This window comes from Zingiber officinale, chromosome 1B, assembly GCF_018446385.1.
Source record: "Zingiber officinale cultivar Zhangliang chromosome 1B, Zo_v1.1, whole genome shotgun sequence".
Taxonomy (NCBI): domain Eukaryota; kingdom Viridiplantae; phylum Streptophyta; class Magnoliopsida; order Zingiberales; family Zingiberaceae; genus Zingiber; species Zingiber officinale.
Genome location: NC_055986.1, coordinates 158,537,778 through 158,562,876, shown reverse-complemented (window position 1 = coordinate 158,562,876; position 25,099 = coordinate 158,537,778).

The window sequence follows — 25,099 nt, the reverse complement described above, 5'->3', positions numbered from 1 at the left end:
CAGCTCCTCGGCCCAAGCAGAACTCGGCCCGACCAACCGAGCTGTGCTCGATTTGTTAACCAGATATGAGAACAAATTGATTTAAGGTATAGTTCGATTTAAAACCTTGGTTATAAAGGGTTAATTTCTTATTTCCGAAACAAAACTTCTCCTCACCCTTCCCTCGCGACGGCGCGCGGCGATTTCTGCTCTCGGGCGAAAACGACGCTGGACCTAGGGTTTCTCTCCGGCGACCGACGAAGATTTCTTCCGGTCGGCCTTCACCTGTGCGTGGTCGCCGCGACGAGGAGAGCTCGGGAACTCAAGGGAGCCGCCGAGATCTTCAAGCTTCACCCGAAACCCTAGATTTCTCCTCTCCGGTTGTAAGTCCAAGAACAGCGAGGTGAGTTGCTTCTCACCTGCAGTAGGAGTAGTTTCGAGCTTCAATTTGTTTTCTTTGCTTCCGGATTTGTTTGAAGTTTCCTTGTGTTGAGTCTGCCGTGAGTTTTCCTTGATTGGATGATTGCTGTGGTGTAGATTTTATTCACATAGATAAAGATGAAACCCTTAGATAAGTGGATTTCTTTGTTTTAGATGATCGCTGCCATTTTTGTTTCCTACCGTGAATTGATGGTTGGGTTATTGCTGTCCATGTGTTTCTGTGGGCAGAAGTGAGCACAAAGAAGAGCATGTTTGGATTTCTCGAATAGGTTTTGTATAGGTTTCAAGTTTAACAGATTTTAGTGCATCCTACTTGACCTTGACAGCACATTATAGGAACATTAGCAAAACAACCAGTAAATATCTATTTTTGGAAGCCCTACATCAACTGCACATGTAATGCACATGATGTGTAAAAGAATTAAGAAACTAGGATTATGTTTTCCTATTAGCAAGTGCAGAAACGGATTATACTTTGCCTATTAGCAAGTGCAAACTTAGTCTAGCTTCTTTAAACAGGTGTGGAATCGTTTATATTATAGTGTTGCTTCTAATAGCAGTGCAAATTTGGTTGCTTGTTTATTTTATAAACTCGAGCAGTTTTATTGTTATGTTAGTAAGTGTAGAATACATCCTTACCGTCCATTAGAAGCAACCTTTCCTTATACTTTGCTTAATTGGAAATAATTCAACATGAGTAGATTTTAGTGATACATGCTTTAGTATATCATGCGTAGATGTTTGATAACAGCAATATCCCTTCTTATATCTTGGTTTCCATGAAAGGTGCTTATTTCCAATTATGTTAAGGATTATAGCATGTAGTAGTATGCTGATTCAGTTTCCCTTGCCACTAAATGAGCATGCACAACTTAGTATACTAGTAAGTTTGGATAGATTATTTGTTACTGGTTTAAGGGCAAGAATAACCTTGTTATAACAGTTCAGAATTAGTTTATTTTGCTCTACCTTACAGCATGTTTAGAAAGTCCAACTTAGCTTTCAATTGCTCTATTTTACAGCATGTTTAGTAAGTCTAAGTTAGCTTTCTTTTGCCCTATTTTACAGCATGTTTAGAAAGTCCAAGTTGCTTTCTTTGCTCTATCTTTATAGTATGCAGATTTTCATAAGTATTGCATGCAGATTTTAGATAAGCTTAGTATGCAGATTTTGATAAACTTAGTATGCAGATTTTTATTAAGCTTTACATGTAGATCTATGTTAAGCTTTGTATACAGATTTTCAGTACGTAGAGTGTGTTCTAGTGCACCCCAAGTGCTTGATAAAATGCTTAGCTCAATATAATGCTACAGTAGGCATTTTAATAGCTCAGTAAATGCAGTAGAAGCATTTAAAATAACTTATTTAGTCTTGCTTCAGCTTATATGGGACTACGGTCCAATGGGTGGGCTCCCACAGTCGCCTCTAGGTTCAGATAACCTAGTTCTAGGTTCAGATAACCTAGTAAAAGCAAGATAAGAAAATTAGCTATGAAATCAGTATTTTATTTTCAGCAGTGGCACTGTACTGGATTAGATATCCATTGGGTTGGGCTCCCACAGTCGTCCCTAGGTTTAGATAACCTAGTAAACCCTACTAGACTCGGAACTTGCAATCCCGGGTTTAGTTAGGGATGCGCGCACAGCAAGTACAGTTGCCGGGCCCATCAGCAGCATGATTACTATTTTAATCTATTATGTAAATAGTTTTCAAAACTTCACAAATTAGTTATGTGAATACAAGTTAGACTCAGTTTAGCATTAATTAGTTCAGCTTAGGTATCAATTCAGTTTCTTATTGATACACATGATAGTTCTATGATTAGCTTTATATGTTAGCTTTTCAGTTAGCTTCTTTGCTATTTATGAGCATGAGTAGCTATACCTGTTAGCTTTTCAGTTAGTTGATTCCTTTGCTATTTATGAGCATGAGTAGCTTTACATGTTAGCATTCAGTTTTAGCATGTTTTATTTATATACATGCATATCGAGTTTTTGTGAGTAGGATAGCGCTCACTAAGCTTTTAGCTTATAGATACTATTTTCCTCCTACTGCAGATAAAGGAAAAGCTAAAGTATAAGGAAGAAGGCGACAAGGAGATGCTGTGACGGTGTGTGATGTGTGGACTATGGAGATCCTTTGGAGTTAGCTAAAGAACTCACTTGGTTTAAGAATTTGTTTAGTTTAATTTCTTATTAAGTTGATAAGAAAATTTTGTAGTAAGAAGTTATGTTTCCGCTTTTCATTACCTGCATGTTTTGATTTATTAAACTGCGTGGTTGTGAAAATATATGTTCCAGCCGCCTGTGGCTGAGTATACTCTGTATGTATTTACGGATATGGTCACCGGTACAGGGGAGACTCTGCCGAAATTTTTCGGTAGGGTTTCCACGTGGTTTCGATCACACCAGTTAAGTAGAGTTAGCAGTTAAGTAACGGTCATTCTTAGAGAGTAGTAGTAGTAAGAAGGGTGGTCGTTACATGAAAGGAGAGACAACTTCTCCATAAGGAAGTAAGAGACCGAATTAAACCCTTATCTCTATCCTTAATGGCACCAATTGGATTTGCATTCTTGTGATCTACCGAGGTGCCCTAGTGACTGGGGTTAACCGTAATAGAATTTCACAGGGATCTTCTCCGTTTAGTGTTTAAGGATAGCAACTTTAACTTCTGACGAATGCATGTTGGTTGACAAATAGGAAAAGATAGAACATGATACATCAGGTTCCACCACAACGAAATCGAAATCCTAGAATCCATTTCCCAAACCTCAATTCCCTCCAAGATCGATTCTCTTATCCTTCTCTTTCTCTCTTCAATCACTCTCGTTAATTTGCAAGCACCAAAGCCGACTTTCGACCGTCTAGATAACTTACTTTGCGACATCTCTAGTGCTTAATCAATAGTCCCTGTGGTTCGACAATCTTATATATTACTGACGATGAATCCGTGTACTTGCAGAATCGTAACAGAGCCACCGCATCTTAGTTTTCTCCAATCTTCATCGCCAACCTGCTTCCTCCTAGAGCTGACATCACCGGTTATTGCAGACCACTGCCGATCAAGATAGGGATGCCACTGCTTTACCTCTAATAGTTTCCAAGAAGCCATCATTGGTGCTGAATGGAGGAGCAGGACAACCATCAAGAGGAGATCTCTATTTCCCCATTGTTGCGTCTTGGATCATCATCGAGCTGATGCAGATCAGATTGGGGAGCTCCTAATTCATCATAGCTACACTTCAGAACTCCACCAAGCAGCTATGGATCAAATTGGGGTAACAAAACTAAACCTAAGTAGATAGTGAGTAGTGCTTAATTGTTAATCTTGGTTCTGATTATGGTTTTGAGTTGGTTAATCTACACTTAGTTGTTAGTTGGGATTGATTTGGTGATGAAGTAGATTGAGGTAAGATCTGATCGGGGTATGATTAGTTGAGTATTAGTTTCATTTAGGTATTAGATTGGTAAAGTGATTATGGTTAAGGGATAGGTTGAACAAATAGTTCTCATACTATGATTAAATCAATAGTTGGATTGGTTAATGATCTCAATGGATTGGTTTATGGTTGCATGTAGACTGATGAAAGGGATGGATTTTATTTATGGAATTGAAATTGTTATTAGTGGGTGATGATGTTAATTGGAACTAAAAGGTTAAATGATTTATTAACCTTTAAGAAATGGATGGATTGGGTGGAGTAAATTAGGGTTTCCTAATTGAATTTAAATTTTGGTTAGCTATTTAATGTATGAAGAGATTTGGTTGTGATCTTATGATGTGGTAGGATTTTGATTCGATGTGAGTGTCTCGTCGTGGGATTGTTTAGCTCGATCTGCGTTTAAGGTGGGTATTTCTTGCTTTATCTCTTTAGCACATTGATCTTGGTGCATGAGCTAAATGTTTAGATAGTTACTGTGTTCATCTTGACTCCACTCTTATTTTTCCTGCGTTTGATACTTCCACTCAATCTTTGAGCTACTCGTTTCTGTATCTATACAGTCTCTCGTTGTTATCTATGATATTTAGGAGATACTAGATACTAGATACTGGATATATAGATACTAGATACTATGTTTACTTGCTTTGACTGCTATTTATTCATGTTTCTTACTGAGCATGCTAGCTTCATGTAGCATACCTATTTTTTTTCTTTATGTATATATGATGACTGTTGCATTTTATGCATCATGTCATTGCATGCATGCCGACGACCATGTCTCCCTTGTGGTTGAGAGGGTCGTTGGCCAGGGCCGCACGCTCGGCCACTCATGGATAGTAGTAGTTGGAGCGTGCAGCTTGTCCTGACATACTCTCACCCGCTCACTCATGGGTAGTGATAGCTGGAGTTGCGAGCAGCAGGGACCCCCGTCGCAGACGTAGCTAGTTAGCTACTATGGAACTGTCCCCTCGGCCACTCGAGAGTAGTGATAGCTGGAGTGGTGTATAGTCTGTCATTGTTCCGACCTCTCGACCATACAGGGGTCATGGTACAAGGGGTGGGCGGGAGTGACCATTCGTGCTTACGTTGTTATTATTATACCTACTGATACTGTTTCTTACTTATGCTGCTATTGCTTATTTATGCTGTTGTTGCTTACTTATGCTGATATGCTCACATAGGTTGAGATATATATACTTGAGGTATGTGTTTAGACACTGATTTACTTATTAGTAGTATACCTCGCATGATGCTCTTTTAGTTTTGAGCAGTACCGTAGCAGCTCTGTATTATTCCCGACCTTACTAGCCTAGGATATGGTTCCAGGTATGGACATTTACTATGATATCACTTTAGTATCTGCTATATTCCCTACGAGATTGTATACCTTTGTATCTCTAGTTCTTTACTATACTCATGCACTATCTGTCTATTATCCGCTGAGTCTTTATACTTACCACCCCGTAAACTGGTTATTTCGCTAGGTAATAGGTAAAGGATTTATGGAGTCGCTTGGAGATCCTGTCCGCTAGTCCCATGTCACACTGAGCTTCTCGTACCGTTAGTGCTTCTATACGCTTTATCGGTTTTGTACTTGTTCATGTATTTGTATCTTTTATATGGAGTTTGACTTTATAGTATCTTATATTTGGTTTGATGTGGTGGTTATCGTGTCAAGCTGAGCCGGCTCGCAGTTGGTTGTATTGTGATTTTGTTATCGTTATTTTTGATTTTCGCTGTGTTTTAATTTTAACCATATGGGTTGTTTAATATATATATAACTACGTGGTTGTGTTTATTCTTGTTCCAGCCGAGTGAGTTGATTATATAACTGTGTGGTGGTGTATATATTTCAGCTGTACGTGGCTGATGTATTTTGTATGTATATATGTTTCATATTGTCACTGGTACAGGAGAGATACTGTCGGATTTTTGTCTGGCAGGGACTCCTCTGGGGGCGTGTCTAGTACATTCCCTTGAAAGGAGAAGCAATTCCTCCATGAGGAAGTAGGAAGCCACACTTAATTTCTATCTTTATCTTTACTATTATTTACTAGACATATATTCCTGTGATCTATTACCGGGGTTCCTTAGTGACAAGAGTTTACTATTTCCGAATTTCATAGGAATCATCTCTATTAAATACTTAGGGATAATAAATCTAACTTCCTACAAGTGCATACTAATTGAAGGTAGGAAATTGGTAGATCATGTTGGATTGAGAAGTGCTTGAGGGGGGGGGGGGGGGGGGGAATAGCGCTCGTGGCTATTTCGTTCAATTTAAAACGTATCGAGTAGATAATGCAGTGGAAAGGAAAAGAACAAACGCCAACACAAGTTGGTTATTTGGTTCGGAGCCTGTGGCGACTCCTACTCCAAGGCCCGCGATCGTTGATCGCTTCCGGAGGGCAACAACTATAAGCTTGGAAAATGTTATTACAAACTAAGTAAAATGTAAAAGCAATAAAGAAACTTTATACCAACAACAGAATACTGAAAACTAATGCTCCGGGTTGTCGGGATGTTGTTGCAACACTTCGGGATTGTCTCGTTAGCAGCTTGTTGTGTAAGGATTGCTTGGAAGGTGATATCTCTAGCTGCTGGTCGAGACCCTCTTATATAGGGTGTTCAAGGCATCTCCAACCCGAAATTTGATCCCGAAATCAACTCTGCGATAAGCCTCTGCTCACTGCCCGTTATCCATCTAAAGGCACCTTCAATGCCACTCCAAGGCGCCTCCAATCCCCATGAGGGCGCCTCCAGCTTCACTTCGCAGCCAGCTTCAGCCTTGCACTCAAGGCGCCTCCAAGCTCCATGGAGGCGCCTCGGACACTGTTCATCCGAGGTGTGACTTGCTCCTTTGTTCCTGCAAAATGTGTTAGTGTCAAACACATACCCTGCAAAACAAAGTTAACACATAATAGTCATAGTAAATAAAATATTGACAGTCTCCAGACTGTCTGGGTCTGACTTCGGATTTCCGACCGGAAACCCTAAGTCGACCCGACGCCTACTGTTCCCTCTGTAGGGAACGCGTCTTCACCTACTCCTCTCAGGAGAATTACCTGTTGCCAGTGCGATCCGCCAGATCGACGGGACTTTTGCTCAGCGCTCGATGCTTCCGTACTTTCTACTGGACGTCCGCTCCTCGACTCATCCAGTCTTCCACCTGGTTCGCCACACTAGGACTTTCCACCTAGGGTTACCACCCCTAGGACTTTTGCTTGAAGCTCTCGACCCGCCAAGACTTTTCGCATAGGGTTACCACCCGCTATGACCTAGGGTTACCACCCCTAGGGTTTTCCACCTGCCTAACCGCAGCTAGGACTTTTTCCTAAGTACACTTAGGACTTTCCTGCAATCTCATTAGATCACAACACAACTTAACTTTAAACCTTTGCCATTATCAAAACACGAGTTCAATCGTCGGATGTTTCTCGCACCAACAATCTCCCCCTTTTTGATTATGACAACTGAAATTCAAGGTTAAGTAAAAACAGGCATAAGTAAACAGATGCATAAGTAACGATTTTTAAAGTTATAGTATAAGCAAGCATAAGTAAATAATTTTTAGACGCAAACAAAGCTTAAGCTAAAACTTTAAAGTGTAAGGCTCCCCCTTAATTAGAGCTTTCTTTTGAATTTTATGCTACTCTCCCCCTTTGTCATATATCAAAAACTTGTGGAGGGAAAGAGTAAAAAAAAGAGAAACCAGAGTACTTAGGTATATTTGAAAAAGATTTTGAAAAAAAAATGTTTAGTCATACCTTGAAAAATACTTAGCTTTTTAGAAGAAATGTTCTTGTAAGACTTTTAGCTAAGTGAAAAAATATTTGTCATAAATTATTTCAACTTTGAGAAATATCTTAGCTAACTTTGTGATATCAAAACACTTAGTTAAATTTGAAAAAAGCTTTTTGCTTTTGAAAAATACTTAGTTAAATTTAGAAGTACTTAAACACAATCACTTAGAAGAAATTTTCTTTGTAAGACATTTAGCTAAGTAAATGTTAAGGATTCAGAGAAGATAGTTTTAAAGGATTAAGTTTGAAGAGTAACTTTAACTAAGGAAGATTATTTGGACTTTAAAAAGTAACTTAGCAAAATTCGAAAAATTACTTAGGTAACTTTTGAAAAGCTTTTTTGAGAAAAGTTAGTTAGATTCGAAAGAATTTATATTTGAAATAGAACTTTTCTCAAAATTGGCTAAGTTTGAATATTTGAAAGCAGCTATAGCTTTGAAAATGTTATAGCTTTAAAAAGTTCTTAGCTTGATTTTGAACTGAAAAATATTGAATTTGAAAGAGTTCTTTAAGAAAAGATAAGTTTTAAAATTTATTTAGTTTGAAGGACTTAGTTAAATTTTAGCTGCAAAGAGGGAGGAGCTTAACTCGAAAAAATTTAATTAAGGTCATTCATTCAAATTCAAGTAGTCCTAAAGTCCAAGCATGAGTAATTTTGAAATTTAAAATTAATCATTTAATCCCTTGGGCCAAATGTCTAACCATTAGCTACTAACTGCTTACCTAGAGGGTAACAGCTTTTACTTGGTTAGTCAAGTTAAGTTGAAAATCCAGTTAAATTTGACTAAGTCAGGATCACTTAACTTGATTACTGTATTTTTGGTATTTAACGCCCAGACTTACTCCGATGCATGAAAATAAGCATACTGAAGTCTAGGTTGTACCCTATACATCTCATGTCGTTCTAAGTTTATTTCAAAAATAAGCAAGTTAAGCCTAGGGTGTTTGAGAGATGCTCTGGCTAAAATCTAGGGGAACATTATTTCTAGGGTAAGCTCCTAGGCTAAGTCCAAAATTTGAAAAATCTAATAAGATTGGGATTTTGAAATCAACATTTTTCCTAGAAGTTTTATAAAAGAAACTAAGCAAAAGTCTAATATGTGCAGAACTAAGTAACAAAAACTAGTAGGTAGAAAAATAGGTTGAGTAACTAAATTCTGATCGGTAAAAGTTTAACTAGGTAATAATGAAATAGAAGATGAAAGTGTCTGTGTCCAAGGCCTAAAGTACAACACATGAAAAGATAGTATCAATGAGTAGGATCATCAGCTGGAGGGTCGTCAGCTAGAGGTGGTGCAAGAGGTTGCTCGGGAGCAGGCTGTCCCTGATGAAGAGAGGCAAAGCCGGAGGCTATCTCTGCGCGAAGCATGCGAAATTCATCCAGCATAAGCCGTCGTGTCTGAGCGGAGTGAATCTCGAGACGTGTGAGTCGGCCCTTGACCGATAAGGAGGTGGATAGCCGTGTCGAGGTCGAGGGCCCTGCCGAACTGGAGGGTTGTCCATGAAAATCCTCGGTTGTGAACTCTAACCAGTCCTCTCCCTCGGCTGGAGCAAAGAAGGCAAAGAACTCATCGTCTACCTCGGGCCCTCTCGGAGCAACTGGCTCATCCTTGGTTGGGTCGGCTGGTGGAGGCCTGCCCGCCCATGCTAGGACCCCCTGAGCAATGACATCTATATGCGCTAACCTAAGAGAACCCAACCCAAACTCATCATAACGGGTAAGAGGAATAACCGTCCACCGAGTCACATCTATGTCCTCTATCGTTGAAAAGATGGACATCAACACATGGCAGTAGGGCATGTGAACTACTCTAGATGTGACGAGACTAGCCGCATGAACTATGTTATAGAACATATGTAATGCAATGTCTATATCTAAATGATGACATAATGCATACAAAAAGAAAGAATAGGACGGACGCATCTTCGGGACGTCCCGAGATGTGATGGGTAGAATGCATGAGGTGAGAACTCTATACATGACGTAATCCTACATCCTGAGAGACATCATCCTGAAATCAGAGACTCCAAGTGATCTCTCCCCACCAAAAAAATACTCATAGAGTGTATCTAGAGTAATGTGGGAGTAGGGGTCGCCAAATGACAGATCCCTACTAGGGTAGCACAGGAAAGGGAAGGCTGACTGTCTAAGCTCTAAACCGGTGCATAATAAGGCAGGTGTAAACTGGATGTCCTTTCCACCAACCCGGGTGGAATAGACCAAATCATCAACCTTCTCAAGGTTGTTAAAAAACTAGGCACATAGATCTCGATTTACTGCATGACTGTAGTAAACTAGTCTGTCCAACTGATAGTGGGCAATCATCTCTATAACAGACGGACAATAACTCGTGAAACAGGGTCTATTTAGGTATCTACACTTAATGACAGAGTATGAATGCTGAGAAAAACTAAGCCTATATGCTGCTCAGTGGGAAATCTAGCGTTAGTGGACGGGGTCGTGCCTGAGGTGGACGCAACATTGCGTCGTTTCCTAATTTTAACCATATACATAAAAATTTACAAAACAAGTACTAGAATCATGTAAAGGATGATTTAGGATAGTTTAGAGTATATCTAGGAGGCATTGTAGGGTATTTAAAGGAGTTGAAGGGTGGAAATCTGAGTTTAAGGCGTCTTAGATCGTTGAGAAATCGCCGTGAAGAGTTGCAGCGAACTTTCTGTTTGTTGTATATTTCTGTATTGAAGGCGCCTTCAATCTCACTAAAGGCGCCTCCAACGGAGCATTCATGGCGCCTCGGACCCGGTCCGAGGTGCCTTAGTCGGTTTCGGCGGGAATTTTCTCGCCGATCCTAAAGGGTGCCTCTGCCAGCGCATAGGTGCCTTCATTTGGCGCTATTGGAAATGTATATTTTTTTGTTTTTTATAAAATATTTTTGAATAAGTTTTTAAAAGATTTTTAAATAAGTTTTTAAAAGAATTTTTAAATAAGTTTTTAAAATAATAAGTTTTTGAATAAGTTTTTAAAAGATTTTTAAATAAGTTTTAAAAGAATTTTTAAATAAGTTTTAAAATTTATCTTATTTGTTAATTTGATTTAATTTTAATTATTAATTTAACTTGAATTTTAATTTGAATTATTAACTACTAATTTAAGTTGAATTTTAATTATTAATTTAATTTGAATTATTAATTTTTAATTTAATTTGAATTATTAATTTGATTTGAATTATTAATTATTAGTTTAATTTAATCCTTAGTCATCTCACTCGATCTAAATTTCAAATCAGGGAATCTTATAATTTTGTGAGATGAATTAGGTTCAATTAAAGGGTTTGGCTTAATTTTGTGTTAGATTCAGGTTTAGTTTTGGGCTCAACAAATAGATATTCTTTGGATAAACTTCTGGGCTATAGTGAGTCACTTGGGCATCATTAGAGTAACCATGCCTTCGAGGTTTTTCAAATAGTCCTATCCACTAAACTTCATACAAAACCTTGGTCTAACTGGTTAGGATCCATAAAGGGTAGCTTTGGTTAATTCCACTTAGCTAAATGCACCAGGTCGAAGCCATATCTTCCTAGACATGCATAGACTAAGCTTCCCAAATGTACTATCATCTAAAATTTCACCAGTACCATAGGTCAAGTTAAACTTGTTCATTTTCTAATTAGTTCTAATTACCCTGTTGGGTAGCTTGGTTTGGGTTACCCTGCCAGGTAGATTAGTTTTGGAGGTGCTAGCTATTCTGGAGCCTCCACCTACATTATTGATAATTTTATATATATATTATTTAATTTATAGATTAGATTTAAGTTTTTACTTTTAATTTAATTATATTTTAATTATGTTCTTTTAATGATTTATTTGTTTATCAATACAATTTTTCTTTTGGCTTCCCCTAAATCATAGCCTCAATAAGGTCTATCAAGGTAATGTACTTGATCCTGGGGGACCCAATATTGACCAAGTCCAACTTGATTAACTAAGTTGGACTTGGGTACCCATGCTTGGACTATCTTACTATTAGGTCTGTTGACTAAGGTTAGATAGGATTGATATTTCTCTTTGGTCTTAAAACCTAATCCAGATCTGTTGTAAACAGCTCTTTGTGTCCCAAGAATTAGGTCAAGGTTCTTGGAGCCCAAAGAAAACCGTTCCAATGTCTTCTTCAAATCCTTGACATGAGTTTTCAGACTAAAATTTTCTTCCTCAAGCTTTTGGACTTGAGTTGAATTTCCAGTCTGAACTGGGTCAGGCAAGGGTTTGGAGTTAGTCACTTCTTTAAGGGTTGCTACCTCCTTTAGAAGTGACTTGACCCGAATATTGGATTTTGCTAATTTGCGTAATAAATAATTAACCAAATTGTTTAAACGCGGAATACTTACAGTGGGGTCAGGCCCTTCGGAAACGGATACGGATCCGTGGCTTCTTTCCGATTCAGCTTCCGATTCGCTCTCGCTCTTGGACATATTTATCTGGTCCCGGGCCATCAGTGCAAGGAGACTCGTCTGATCGAGTTCGTCGTCTTCTGAGGAAGATTCTTCGAATGTTGCCTTCAGGACTTTTTTCTTTCTTTGTTTCTTTACCTCCTTTTGGTTGGGACAGTTGGTCTTGATGTGTCTCTTCTGGTTGCAGCCATAACACGTCACATTAAATTTTACCTTCGAGCTTGATTGGGCTTCCTTGGACTGAGCTGCCTTCTTGAGGTCCTTCTTGTTAAACCCCTTCTTCTTCTTGTAGAGCTTCTTTACAAGGTTGACGAGTTCAGTCGTTAGCTAGTCAGGTTCTTCATCCGATTCTGGTTCGATTCTATGCCTTGGTCTTGGTTCGCGCGTTCTGCCTGTACATGTAACCAAAGCAATGCCCTTCTCGGTTGGCTGTGCATTAGTCTGCTCATGTAATTCAAACTCAGAGAATAACTCATCTAATTTTATAGATGATAAATCCTTGGAGACTTTGTAGACATCTACCATTGATGCCCACAATGTACTCCTCGGAAATGCGTTGAGAGCGTACCTTATTATATCTCTGTTCTCGACCTTTTGCCCAATCGTGTGGAGGGAGTTGAGAATATCTTGAATATGTGCATGGAGTTGACTTGCTGTCTCTCCTTCCTGCATTTTGAGATTTTATAATTTATTAAACAATAAATCTCTCTTGCTTACCTTGGTGTCGGAGGTGCTCTCGTGCAGTTCGATCAGCTTCTCCCATAGCTCTTTTGCGGTTGAAAACAGACCAACTCTGTTGAGCTCCTCCTTGGTCAGTCCACACTGGAGGGTGCAGGTCGCTCTGGCATTGGCTTCCACCTTCTTGATTTGAGCTGGTTCCCAGTTCTCGCAGGGTGTAGGCTTGCCGTCTTCGTCAGTTGGCAGTTGAAATCCTGTCTTGACGATCATCCACATCTCGAACTGGATCTTTAGGAAATTTTCCATTCGTCCCTTCCAGTACCCAGAATATTCTCCGGTGAAGAGTGGGGGATGAACGGTGTTGTATCCTTCTTGCTGCGCCATTTAGTTAATATGCAAGAAAAAAATAGAACGAGATGTCCCAAGACTAGGTCTTGGATTAGTAGTGTGGCAATAAAGTTAAAATAATGAGCTTGAGTGGTGTTGCACCAATTTTGAGCAAAAACTGATTCGTAAAAAGATTTAGAATGTAGATATTAAGCTAATTCTAATTGACTCCGTAAAACTGAAAATAACCACAAAAAAATATGCTTGATTGGTGGTTGCACCAAATCGAAGCGGCCCCGCTCTAATACCAATTGTTGGATCGAGAAGTGCTAGAGGGGGGGGGTGAATAGCGCTCGTGGCTATTTCGTTTGATTTAAAACGTATCGAGTAGATAAACACAGCAGAAAGGAAAAGAACAAACGCTAACACAAGTTGGTTACTTGGTTCGGAACCTGTGGCGACTCCTACTCCAAGACCCACGATCGTTGATCGCTTTTGGTGGGCAACAACTATAAGCTCAGAAAATGTTATTATAAACTAAGTACAATAAAAAGCAGTAAAGAAACTTTATACCGACAACAGAATATTGAAAACTAAAGCTCCGGGTTGTTGTTGCAGTATTTCGGGATCATCTCGTAAGCAGCTTGTTGCGTAAGGATTGCTTGGAAGGTGATATCTCTAGCTGCTGGTTGAGACCCTCTTATATAGGGTGTTTAAGGCGCCTCCATCAAGCTCCAATGCTCCTCCAACCCGAAATTTGATCCCAAAATCAACTCTGCGATAACCCTTTGCTCACTACCCATTATCCATCTGAAGGCGCCTTCAATGCCACTCTAAGGTGCCTCCAAGCAGTGGTCCAAGGCGCCTCCAATCCCCATGAGGGTGCCTCCAGCTCCAGTTCGCAGCCAGCTTCAGCCTTGCACCTGAGGCGCCTCTAAGCTCCATGGAGGCGCCTCAGACACTATTCATCCGAGGTGTGACTTGCTCCTTTGTTCCTGCAAAATGTGTTAGTGTCAAACACATAAAACAAAGTTAGCACATAATAGTCATAGTAAATAAAATATTGACAGTCTCCGGACTGTCCGGATCTGACTTCGAATTTCCGATTGGAAACCCTAGGTCGACCCTACGCCTACTGTTCCCTCTGCAAGGAATGCGTCCTCACCTACTCCTCTCAGGAGAGTTACCTGTTGCCAGTGCGATCCTCCAGATCGACTGAACTTTTGCTCAGTGCTCGATGCTTCCGGACTTTCTGCTGGACGTCTGCTCCCCGACTCGTCCAGTCTTCCACCTGGTTCGCGACACCAGGACTTTCCACCTAGGGTTACCACCCTCTAGGACTTTTGCCTGAATCCATCGACCCGCCAAGACTGTTCGCATAAAGTTACCACCCGCTATGACCTAGGGTTACCACCCCCTAGGGTTTTCCACCTGCCTAACCGCAGATAGGAATTTTGCCTAAGTACACTTAGGACTTTCCTGCAATCTCATTCAAACTATTAGATCAGAAAACAACTTAACTTTGAACCCTTTTCCATTATCAAAACACGGGTTCGATCGTCGGATGCTTCCCGCACCAACAAATCATGATACATTAGTAAACACCATAATAAAACTGAACTCCTAGAATATTCCCCAAATTAATATATTCAACGCTTACTTTAGTTCTCTTTTCCTTCTTCTAAGTTTCTTCTTTCTTTCTGGATAGTAAATTTTCAACAATCAATAATTTAGCTAATTCTATGTGAGTGATCGCTAGTGCTTATAATCAGTCCCTATGGTTCGATATATTTTATTACTGACGATGTATCCGTGTATTTGCGGAAACATAACAGTTATACTCCTTGAAAATGAGAAAGTTTAAATGTTTACTCTTTGGAAGAGTAAATTGTGCCAAAATTTGAAGAATTGGATTTAATTAAAATTGGTACAAATAAGAAAAACTAAAGAAATTTCAAGTTGAGATTTTGACATTTTTTTTAAGAATATAAGGGCAATCTAGGAGTAATTTTTAATTTATCAAATAATTAGGGATACTTAGATAGATAATCAAGGTATATTTATTTATGCTAAATTACCATGATTGTTTATCCATCATATGTCATGACATTATATTTCACATTCATTTTATTATGAAAAGCACAACAAAAATATCATTTCATGTCATACATACATCATGTAGCTATAGGATTTTTATTTTAAAAAATATTCATTTTGATGTATCCCATAAATCATCATGTATTATTTTAAATTCCTAGTAATTAAGGACAATGACATTTATTAACAAGTGACATCCTAAGTGGATGATCAACTTAACATGCCTAGATAGATATGCATGATCCCTTAGATTAGGATAAAATTAAAATCTACATCTCACAAAGTGAGATGTTAGGATGATGAACAAGACTCAAGATGTTGATTTAGTGTATCTATTTAAGTCTTAACTTCATCAAAATACATAGTTATGTGTTATCCAATCATTGGGAAAGCTAATGTACAAGTCATGTGCACTTAGCCCAAGGAACATGGTTGGAAATTAATTTGAAAAATGATTTCAAAATACTTTTGGAAAACCTTGATGAAGACTATTTGTTGATAGTAATCACCATTCGAAAGTTTGACACAAACTTGGAAGAAACATTGAAGTTTTCAAGAGTTTCTAATTTTGTGTCAATCTTTGAAAATAAGATGTATTTTCTTAGAAAACTATTTTTTCATGAAAATATATGCCTTAAATAATACCTACAAGAATTTTCATGATTTTTATAATTTTATAGATTTATTGGGTCATTTCTGAAATTTGGACAGAATTCCATTTCAGAAATTAGAAATGGTAATTGACTAGGCTAGTCGATTACCACATCCTGATCGACTAAGGCAGTCGATTAGGAGACTTTCCATGAGTACAGAAGCTCATGGAATCGATCACTGTGATCGATTAAGAGCCTTAATAGATTACAACAATCGATTAACACCTAGGAATCGATTGAATCCCAACTTCAGTCGATTACAGCTAATCTTAAGCAATTAGGAGACTTCTTTAAGTGCTTAAGAGTCTGTTTTCAGCTTAAATAAGGTTATTTGAGTTGATTAAGATGTATTTAGTCATGTTAACCATCCCTAACCCTAGGAAGTGCTTAGATAAGCATTCAAGGGTAGTTTTCTTGATGAAAACAAGATTGGAATAGTTAAGAAAGACTAAGTTGAAATTTAGAATGAGGTTTACATTAAATATTGATATTTGAACATCATAACTTCATATGTTAGATTTCCTAAAGGTTTAGGAATTCTAAGTCATTGTTGGTGCAATAATAGAAGTTTGGAGCATGTTTTGAGAGGGAGTTACTCCTTAAAAAAATGAAATTTTATCATTTTCAAAACCATAGATGGTTGTAAACCTTCGTTATTGTGAATGCTCAAGGTTAAATATTTAAAAACAATGGAAGATTGGATATCTTCACTGTAATGGGTGAATGCTCTAAGATGAGCATTAAATGATTAATGCTCAAGGGTGAGCATTTGGCCACAAAGAAAGGTATGAGACCTTCATTGTGGTATTGTGAACAACAAGTAAGGTTGTGAACAACTTATGGATAACTCTTCAGGGGGAGAGTTTTTGATGTGTACCAAAAGGAGAGAATATAGGGTTTAAGTTAGGAAACCTTCATTACCGAAAGAGGGAGTTTACCCTCTTAGAAAGGGGAAGAATAAAGAAAATCCTCATTCATGATTTAGCATAAAGAAGGAGTTGAGGCTATGAGATTAGCTTAACTTAAATGGATGTCAAACATCAAAAAGGGGGAGACTATTAGTATAATTTTCCTATTTCAAGGTTGACCAGTTTGACTAAGCTTGAGTTGGCTCAAGCTGGAGTCTTGATGGTTAAGTTTTGATGTTTGACAATGTATGAAGATTCCAGGTGCAATTATCCATCTAGGGAGATTGTTGGTGCAATTCTCTTCTGGTCAAGGTTTGACCAGTTTGATGTTAAGGAGAGTCAAGTAGATCAAAGTTGACCGAATACTTGATTGGGAAGTCCAACGGGAAGGTTGGAAGAAGAATGAGAATCCTGGTGAATGAAGCCAGGTGAAAGCCCTAGTGAGTGAAGTTAAATAGAAGGAAAGTCCTAGTGAGTGAAGCTAGGCAGAAGGAAATCTTGGTGAGTGAAGCCAAGTGAAATCCCTAATGAGTGAAGCTAGGCAAAATGAAAGCCCTAGTGAGTGAAGCTAGGCAAAAGGAAATCCTAGTAAGTGAAGTCAGGTGAAAACCCTAGTGAGTGAAGGTAAGTAAAAGGAAAGCCCTAGTAAGTGAAACTAGGCAGAAGGAAATCCTGATGAGTGAAGACAAGTGAAAGCCCTAGTAAGTGAAGCTAGGTAGAAGGAAAGCCCTAGTGAGTGAAGCCAGGTGAAAGCTCTCGTGAGTGAAGCTAGGCAGAAGGAAAATCCTGGTGAGTGAAGCCGGACAGACGAAATTCCTGGTGAGTGAAGCCAGACATGTGGAGATCCAGGTGGGTCAAAGTTGATCAAACACCTAGTGTTGGGAGTCCAAGTGGGTCAAGGTTTATCGGACACTTGGCATAAGGAGAAAAGTTCAAGTGGATCAAAGGATTGATCAGACATTTGGTGAAGAAGTCGTAGCAGGTTAAGGTTGACCAGATGTTAGGCAAGGAGGAGTCCCAACAGTTCACGGTTGACCTGATATTGGGAAAGTGAACCCTAGACTTCGGGTTGAAAGTTAGAATTTGGTAATCAACTAAGGTAGCAGATTACCATAGCTTAAGTGACTAAGGTAATCGCTTAAGCTTGGAATCACGAGAAAGATTCGTTAATAGATTGGTGTAATCGACTAAGACACCGTAAGCGATTAGGGTAATCGCTTACGGTGACTTTTGCTTCGAACAGAATAGTTCTGTTCGAAGCTTAAGCGATCATGCTGATCACTTAAGCTATTTCTTGTGATCGAATAGAATGTTACTGAATTGATCTGGCTAATTGATTCAGTAAGGCTTAATCGACTGGGGTAGTCAATTAATCTTTAAAAACTAGCCGTTGTACACACGATAAAAGGTTTCACGTGCACTATTCTCGGCAGTTCTTTTCCAAGCACTCACGATCTCTCCGACACTCACCGCCAGATTCTTGGAAGCTCTTGGGGACATGTGTTGTTGCACTTCCAAGGTTTAAGAAGCACCTACAAGCAACAAGGAAGCGAGCAAGACAATCTTTCATTTGTATTATTGTGTATTTACTTATTGCTTTGAGTTATATACGTGTGTGAGTTTGTACGAGATTTCTCCACCTCTGAATTGTTTCCAAGGAGTTATTTTCATAGTAGAGAGTGTGTCGTGTGTATATCCTTGAATTAGTTACCTTTTCTTGAGATGGATACCAAGTAAATCTATGTGTTAGCATTGGAGAGTTTGCTTCGAGTTTATTCCGCTGCAAATCAACAACACCGAAGCAAGCGAACAAGCACGACAAGCTATTCACACCCCCCTGGTTTAGCTCTGAAGTGACCTAGCAATAAAGCATCAACAGTGTGCATCGTGTGCTATGATTAAGAGAATCTATAGTGCACGACGCGCGCTACGATTAAGAGCATTTGCAGCGCGTGCATTGTGGTTACGAGCATTCACAGTGCACGCCACTCACTACTGTTAATAGAAATTAACCACATTCGCACTCTTTTTATTGTGGTTATTCTAACAAAAATATTAAGTGATGTAGCAAAAAAAAAAAAACCAAATGAGCCCCTAAATATATAAAGATAAAACAAATAATAATTACTTAGAAAATAGCAATTAAGATATAAAAGATAAAACATGAAATGGAAAAAAACTAGTAATGCTTCATTTGAACATTAATTCAGCATTGTGAGGTTGTCTTATGCACTACTACTATTTTCACACAATATTCTAAGTCCTTAATGCTTTCAAGGACCATGTCAATGGGCACAGAACATATGAATGTATATTCCAACCTATTGACCTACCTTCACTTTAGAACTATAACTATCACCAAAAAAGATATAACTATCACCAAAATAACCAAAGAAACTTTAACTATTAAAAACAAGATTTGTTAATTAATACTTACTTGAAAGGTGGATGATAGTGTCCTCTTTACAAACAATCACCACTGATTTTGATCCATAAATTCAGGTTTCAAAAGACTAAGATTTCGTGAAGCCACTGGACCAACATTAGCTTCTCGTATAAGTATTTGTAGTTTAGACTTTCTATCATGCCACAACTTAGTCAACTTTTGAAAGATTGATTTCTTTTCTCATTCCTTAACATTATAATTCATCTGTATATTAAGAAGCAAGAAAATATGTTTATATTTTGTTATAATATCGGACAAGAAAAATTTAGTAACTAAAGATATTACTTGAAGACAATTCCACATTCTATTCTTTACTTCTTTGTTTACATCATTCCATCCATCTAATGTATATGACACAAAATTCTTGTATCATGCAACCTAGGAAAGAAGCATACTCCACTAAATTATCTTCAATTGGTTGTTCAAATTCATTATGCTCCAGTTCTTTAGGTTTTTGTTGACCACTAACCAAATTCAACTTTGATGAACCACGTCCCTTTTTCTTATCAATTTTGTCATTATCAATTCCCTCTTTACCGTACAATCTTGTGATGAATTAAGTGGACTATTAGAAGCTATATTTTCCTGCAAAATAGAATAAAGAGATTGATATGTATAAGTGTAGTTTATTAAAATAAACTAAGATTTAAAATAAAATACAATATCACCTGAATTTCATCTACAATCACTTTGTTGTGTTGTTTTTTGCCTATTTTTCTCATCTTTTGAATGTTATATAATTATTAACATGCTCATTTATAATAAATGAAGTGTGATTTGTATCGTGTCACAGTACAAGAAGCAAGAGAGCACTTGAGCATAAGCGCAAGAAATTGAGAGAATGAGTGTTTAAGTGACTTTCAAGCTCTCCCTCGAAGCTCTTGTTATAGCCCTTTTTCAATCTCTTGGAACCTCTCTAATTGCCTAGAAGGGTACTAACATGGTTACAATTTTTATTCATTAGACAACGTTAACTAAACCCCCTGGTTGCCTAGAGAGAAGTCAACCCTGATCTTGACTTGACTCGCTCGGATTAATTACTATTAACACCATCTCTGGATTGCTTGGAAGCTGTTATGATTGCCCATATACTCTGATCGCCCCAACCCGATATGGTCACCTAGACCCTCTAAATTTCGTCGTCAAGAGTTATTACCATTTAGTTGCCCTAGACTCCCTCCGATTATCTGAAACTGTCGAACGTCTATTCCCTATAATTGTTACATGTAATGAGTAGGATAAAAATGTAAAGTTACTCATAATTACTTTGGGTCTAGCTGTTCAGCCCCCAACTGACTCATCTAAACTGAGTTGCCAAACTCCAACTCCAACTGATTCCACTTGGACTTATTTACCAAGTTTCAGCTCCCAGCTTACTCCACTTGGACTTATCCACCATGCTTCAGCTCCCATCTTACTCCACTTGGTCTTTGTCTGCCAAGCCTTCAACTCCCAACTGGTTCTACTAGGACTTAATTTACTAAGCACCTAGTTAGGCCTTTCTTTCTTCACTTTAACTAAGACTTAGCTTATGTCTGACTCCCAATCAGGTCTTCAATTGCCTAATTCTACTAGGAATTGGTTATTGCCTGGCTCCCAACCAGGAATTTGTCACTTGTCAAGTAACCTGCACTTGCACACTTAATATAAATTATTTGATCAAAACTAATATAACTTTAATTTTAGTCATACATCAAAACTCTAGATTAAATATTATGCTCTCAACACCAACATTCTCTCGTCATGGTGATAGTCTCACCATAGGCTCTATAGCTAACAGTGTTGGGATTCTCAGCAATTCTCTAGGGTTTCACCATCTCAATGTCGCAGCTCAAGTGTTTTTCACAAATGACACCAATTTGTTCCCGTCTGAGATCGTTATTGGATGAGTCACTAGAGAACAACTGTGGGGGACGAGTTTCCTAGTTTCCTTGGTGATCCGAGGAAGAAGAAGTTTCCTGAGACTCCTGTAGCACTCAATAAGAGGTTAGAATGAGGGTCGAGGTTGAGATTGGCACAACCACTTCGATGTTCAAATTAGGAGAAGGGTGGTTGGAAGGAAACATTTGAAAGTAGAGTTTGGATGCGTATGTATACGTAACTACACCCGCCGAAGCAGGCCTCCTTTTATACCTTCTCTTGGGAGGGAGCATGAACTCCACGTTTGATCACGGCACTACCACGTAAGCCCCCACTCCTTCATTCATATCCCCGGTCGCTCTACGTTCTCCGTTTATCTCAGCATTCATGTTTTCCTCTCGCATACGGAGGTATCGATCTAGAGGAGTCGGGAGTGTTGGAGATGAGGGGGTCAGATGCGACCGATGGGGCAAATCGGGTGAGACCAAGCTAGAGGAGTCGGTAGTGACTGAGTTGGAGAGTTTAGTGACTGAATTGGAGAGGTATGGGGGCAGAGATGGAGAGGTCTGGGAAACTGAGTTGGAGATATGGGAGACCGAGTTGGAGAGGTATGGGAGATTGAGTCGGATGAGGTCGGGAGACAGTGTCGGATGAGGCTGAGTTGGAGTCTATTTTGAACCAAGCTGAGCTCTTTGACTTACCCCTTGGTTTGACTTTTACCTTGGCTTGACTTTTGACCAAGCACCTTGACTTTTAATCTGGGTTGCGCCACATGTATCCGCCACATCAGAGGACAAAAGAACTAAGCCAGCACACCCTAACTAATTTACTGAAGTCAAACCATAAACCAATTTCTGTATCAAATTGAAAATTTAGGCATAGGGGAATGCTAACCCTAAGCGATTGTGACATTGGGCCTTCACCGTTGACACTAGCCCATTAGTTCAGCCGCTAGTAAGTACTTGGGCGTGCGAACCAGAAGCGTGATACAGATAATTCATTAATTTGGATGAAAATCATCTTATTTCACTGCATGCACTATTCATTGCAGAGCTGACCTACTTATATAAGATTATAACTACAGCAGGTCACTCGATTACCATGTGAAACTCTGCTTGTCAGGAGGACGTACGCTTATCACCTTCTTTGAGAAAACAGACACGTAACTGAGAAAAGTAAGACGACTACCTGCATGTTTCTTAGAATAATATTGGAGTACTTTCGATATCGAAACAATTCGCTGCCTTAGTTCAGTTCACGAGGCTGTCCGTCTCTATCAAAAGGACGGATTGAGATAAGGAGACAAAAAGGTAGAGTCACATGTGCAAGATGAACATTATCCACAAAATGACTCAACTCTTCTTTAGAAAAGAGAAAATAGAAATTGCACCAGGGAGTTCGTGATATTTGCAGGTCGACGTACACTTAGGCGACAATTATAGACGCTGAGACAGACAGCCCTGCATCTGCTTTCCTTGGACCTAACCTTTCTCTCATCAGAAATAAAAAGAATAAGACAACGAAAAGGTGGTGCAATTATATGAGCTTCCACCAGTTCGGTAAAAGGAGGGGCCTTCTGTGCATGAACCCATTCATCTGATAACACTTCCAGGGTGTTTTTTCTACACATTCAATGATTTCTGATGGCAAGGTGAAGATGGAAACAGAACTTGGACGTGATTTGCAAGTTGCTGGAGCTTAATACTTGTAAATCATAGTTATTAATTACTTTGATATTGTGTCTTAGAGAAATCGATACTCAAGAAGGTATCTGAGTATGTTTCCTCGTCGAGGCACTTGATGAACACGAGTGGCTTGCCGACCCTTACTGGCAGTGCTATATAGTAGGAAAAGAAATTTATGTTTCTTGCTCTGTTTCTTTCTTATTGGATTTGAGAAAACCACGTGGGAGAAGTTGTAAGTGTTGTCAATGTTATATATTTTTTTAGTGTATTTAAATGTTGCTTTTTTTTTTTGAAATTATATATATATATAGAGAGATCTACAGAGAGAGAGAGAGCGCGCGCAGTGAGTGAGTGTGTGTGTTATAGTAGATGATTTTCATTTCAATAAAATAATTAATTAAAATATATTTACTTTCATTTAGTTATAGAAATTATTATTTTTTAAATTTTTAATAAATGATAGGTATTGCAAGTGTCTTGGTTTTATTAAAATTATAATTATAATGTAATTTAATTATACTAGATAAGAATATAAATAAATAAATAATAGATAAAAATATAAAAACTTCTTTATTTACATCTATTTATTTTTAAAAAAAAACTTCATTCATCTATTTTCCTAATTCAAACAATATAATTTTACTTTGACGCAAAAATTTTTTCTTTTTAATTTTTAAAATAAATGATAAGGTAAAAGTTCAAGTAGAAAATCACTAAAAAAAAATAATACATTTCGACGATGTCTATGACAATCACAAGTAATAATGATTTTTTAATGATTTAAATTATTATTAGAAAAGATAATGGCTTGGCATAGTAAATATAACGTTTGTGGTTAAATCATATTCATGGCATCATAGATCCTACCATAAGATATAGTAATCCAAAGATTATTATATCGTGCTTAATTTTTCTTCTCTACCATTGCCCTCACTTAGGCCCAATTGTTACGCTCTCTCTAGCCTAGCATTGCTCTATGACTTTACTGACAAACTCTTTACCATCTTAATACTGCCCTCCATTTGACTTTGCCATTACCTCTCTTCAATCATCATCCTCTACCCGGGCTCTTCTCACCTCCTGCTTTGTAGCAAGTCTCTTTCTTAGCATCCTTAGTTACTTGACGGTTAGTTATAAATCGATCTTAGGATTTACCTTCCTTTATATAAATTACGAATGGATTATGAGAGGTGTCTAGAATGAACATATTCATCTTTTACTATAAAAGTCTCTTCATTAATTAGCAATTATTGTTATATGTAACGAATATTTATTTTGTATAAGCTATTTATTATATGTTTTTTAATTAATATATAATATTATAAATAGAGATAAATTAGCCATAATTAATTTATATGATCCTAAATAGAGAGAAATCAATCATAGTCAATTCATATGGTTGTAAATAGAGAGAAATCAATATTCAAATCCCTCTCTAAACTAGTCTTTAATTATTGTAAATTCATTTATTTATTCAATTGGAACACAAATATGATATCGTTCACCCCAAGCGATCTAGTATCGCTAACCCTATGGCAATATATAAGTAGGTAAATTACAAGAGATATTTTATGTTAGTACAGTGACCCTTTGCATAAGGGAGATATTTATTCAATGAAATAAGAGACAAAAAACATTAAACGATTTAATCAAGAAAAATTAATTATCATGGTATAAGTGCCCTCATCTTAATAGTTTTAGAATTTTGATTATTCATTTGGAGTTTTAGGTCACTACAAATTACAAGCTTAGTTTAGTTTTATCAGTATTTTAGTTGAGGTTGCTTAATATTTTAGGTGAGAAAAGTACACTATTTTGGTTAAAAAAATATATATATCTTGAGCCGTATAAGATTGCTTGTCTCTCTACTTGTGTTGTTTTTCTTTTATGCTAAAATGACAGGAAACAACTCCGAATTTTGTGTTAAATTTATGAGAAAAAATTATTCAACATGGAAAATTCAATTTTGTTTATATGTCAATGGAAAAGAGTTGCGGGGCATATTAATGGCACTGATCCAATTCTACATATATTATTCAATTAGTCCAATGAAAGATTAAAGATGTTAGGGTGATATCTTGAATTATTAGATCATGTGATTCTTAAACTATTCTTAACTTACATCCTTATAATAATGCTAAATTATTAGATCATCAGATGATAATAAGATTTAACTTTAAATCTTTGACAATATCAAAACATAGATTTGATTAAGGTGTTTCCTATACCAATAATCTTTTCTTTTTTTATGTTTGACAAACTAGTTAAAAGTTTAGTTAAAAAACTATGATAATGAATTAAATTAAAATAACTTGAAATAACTTCCCCTTAGATTTAACTCCCTCTGAATTAAATATCTCTCCTCTTT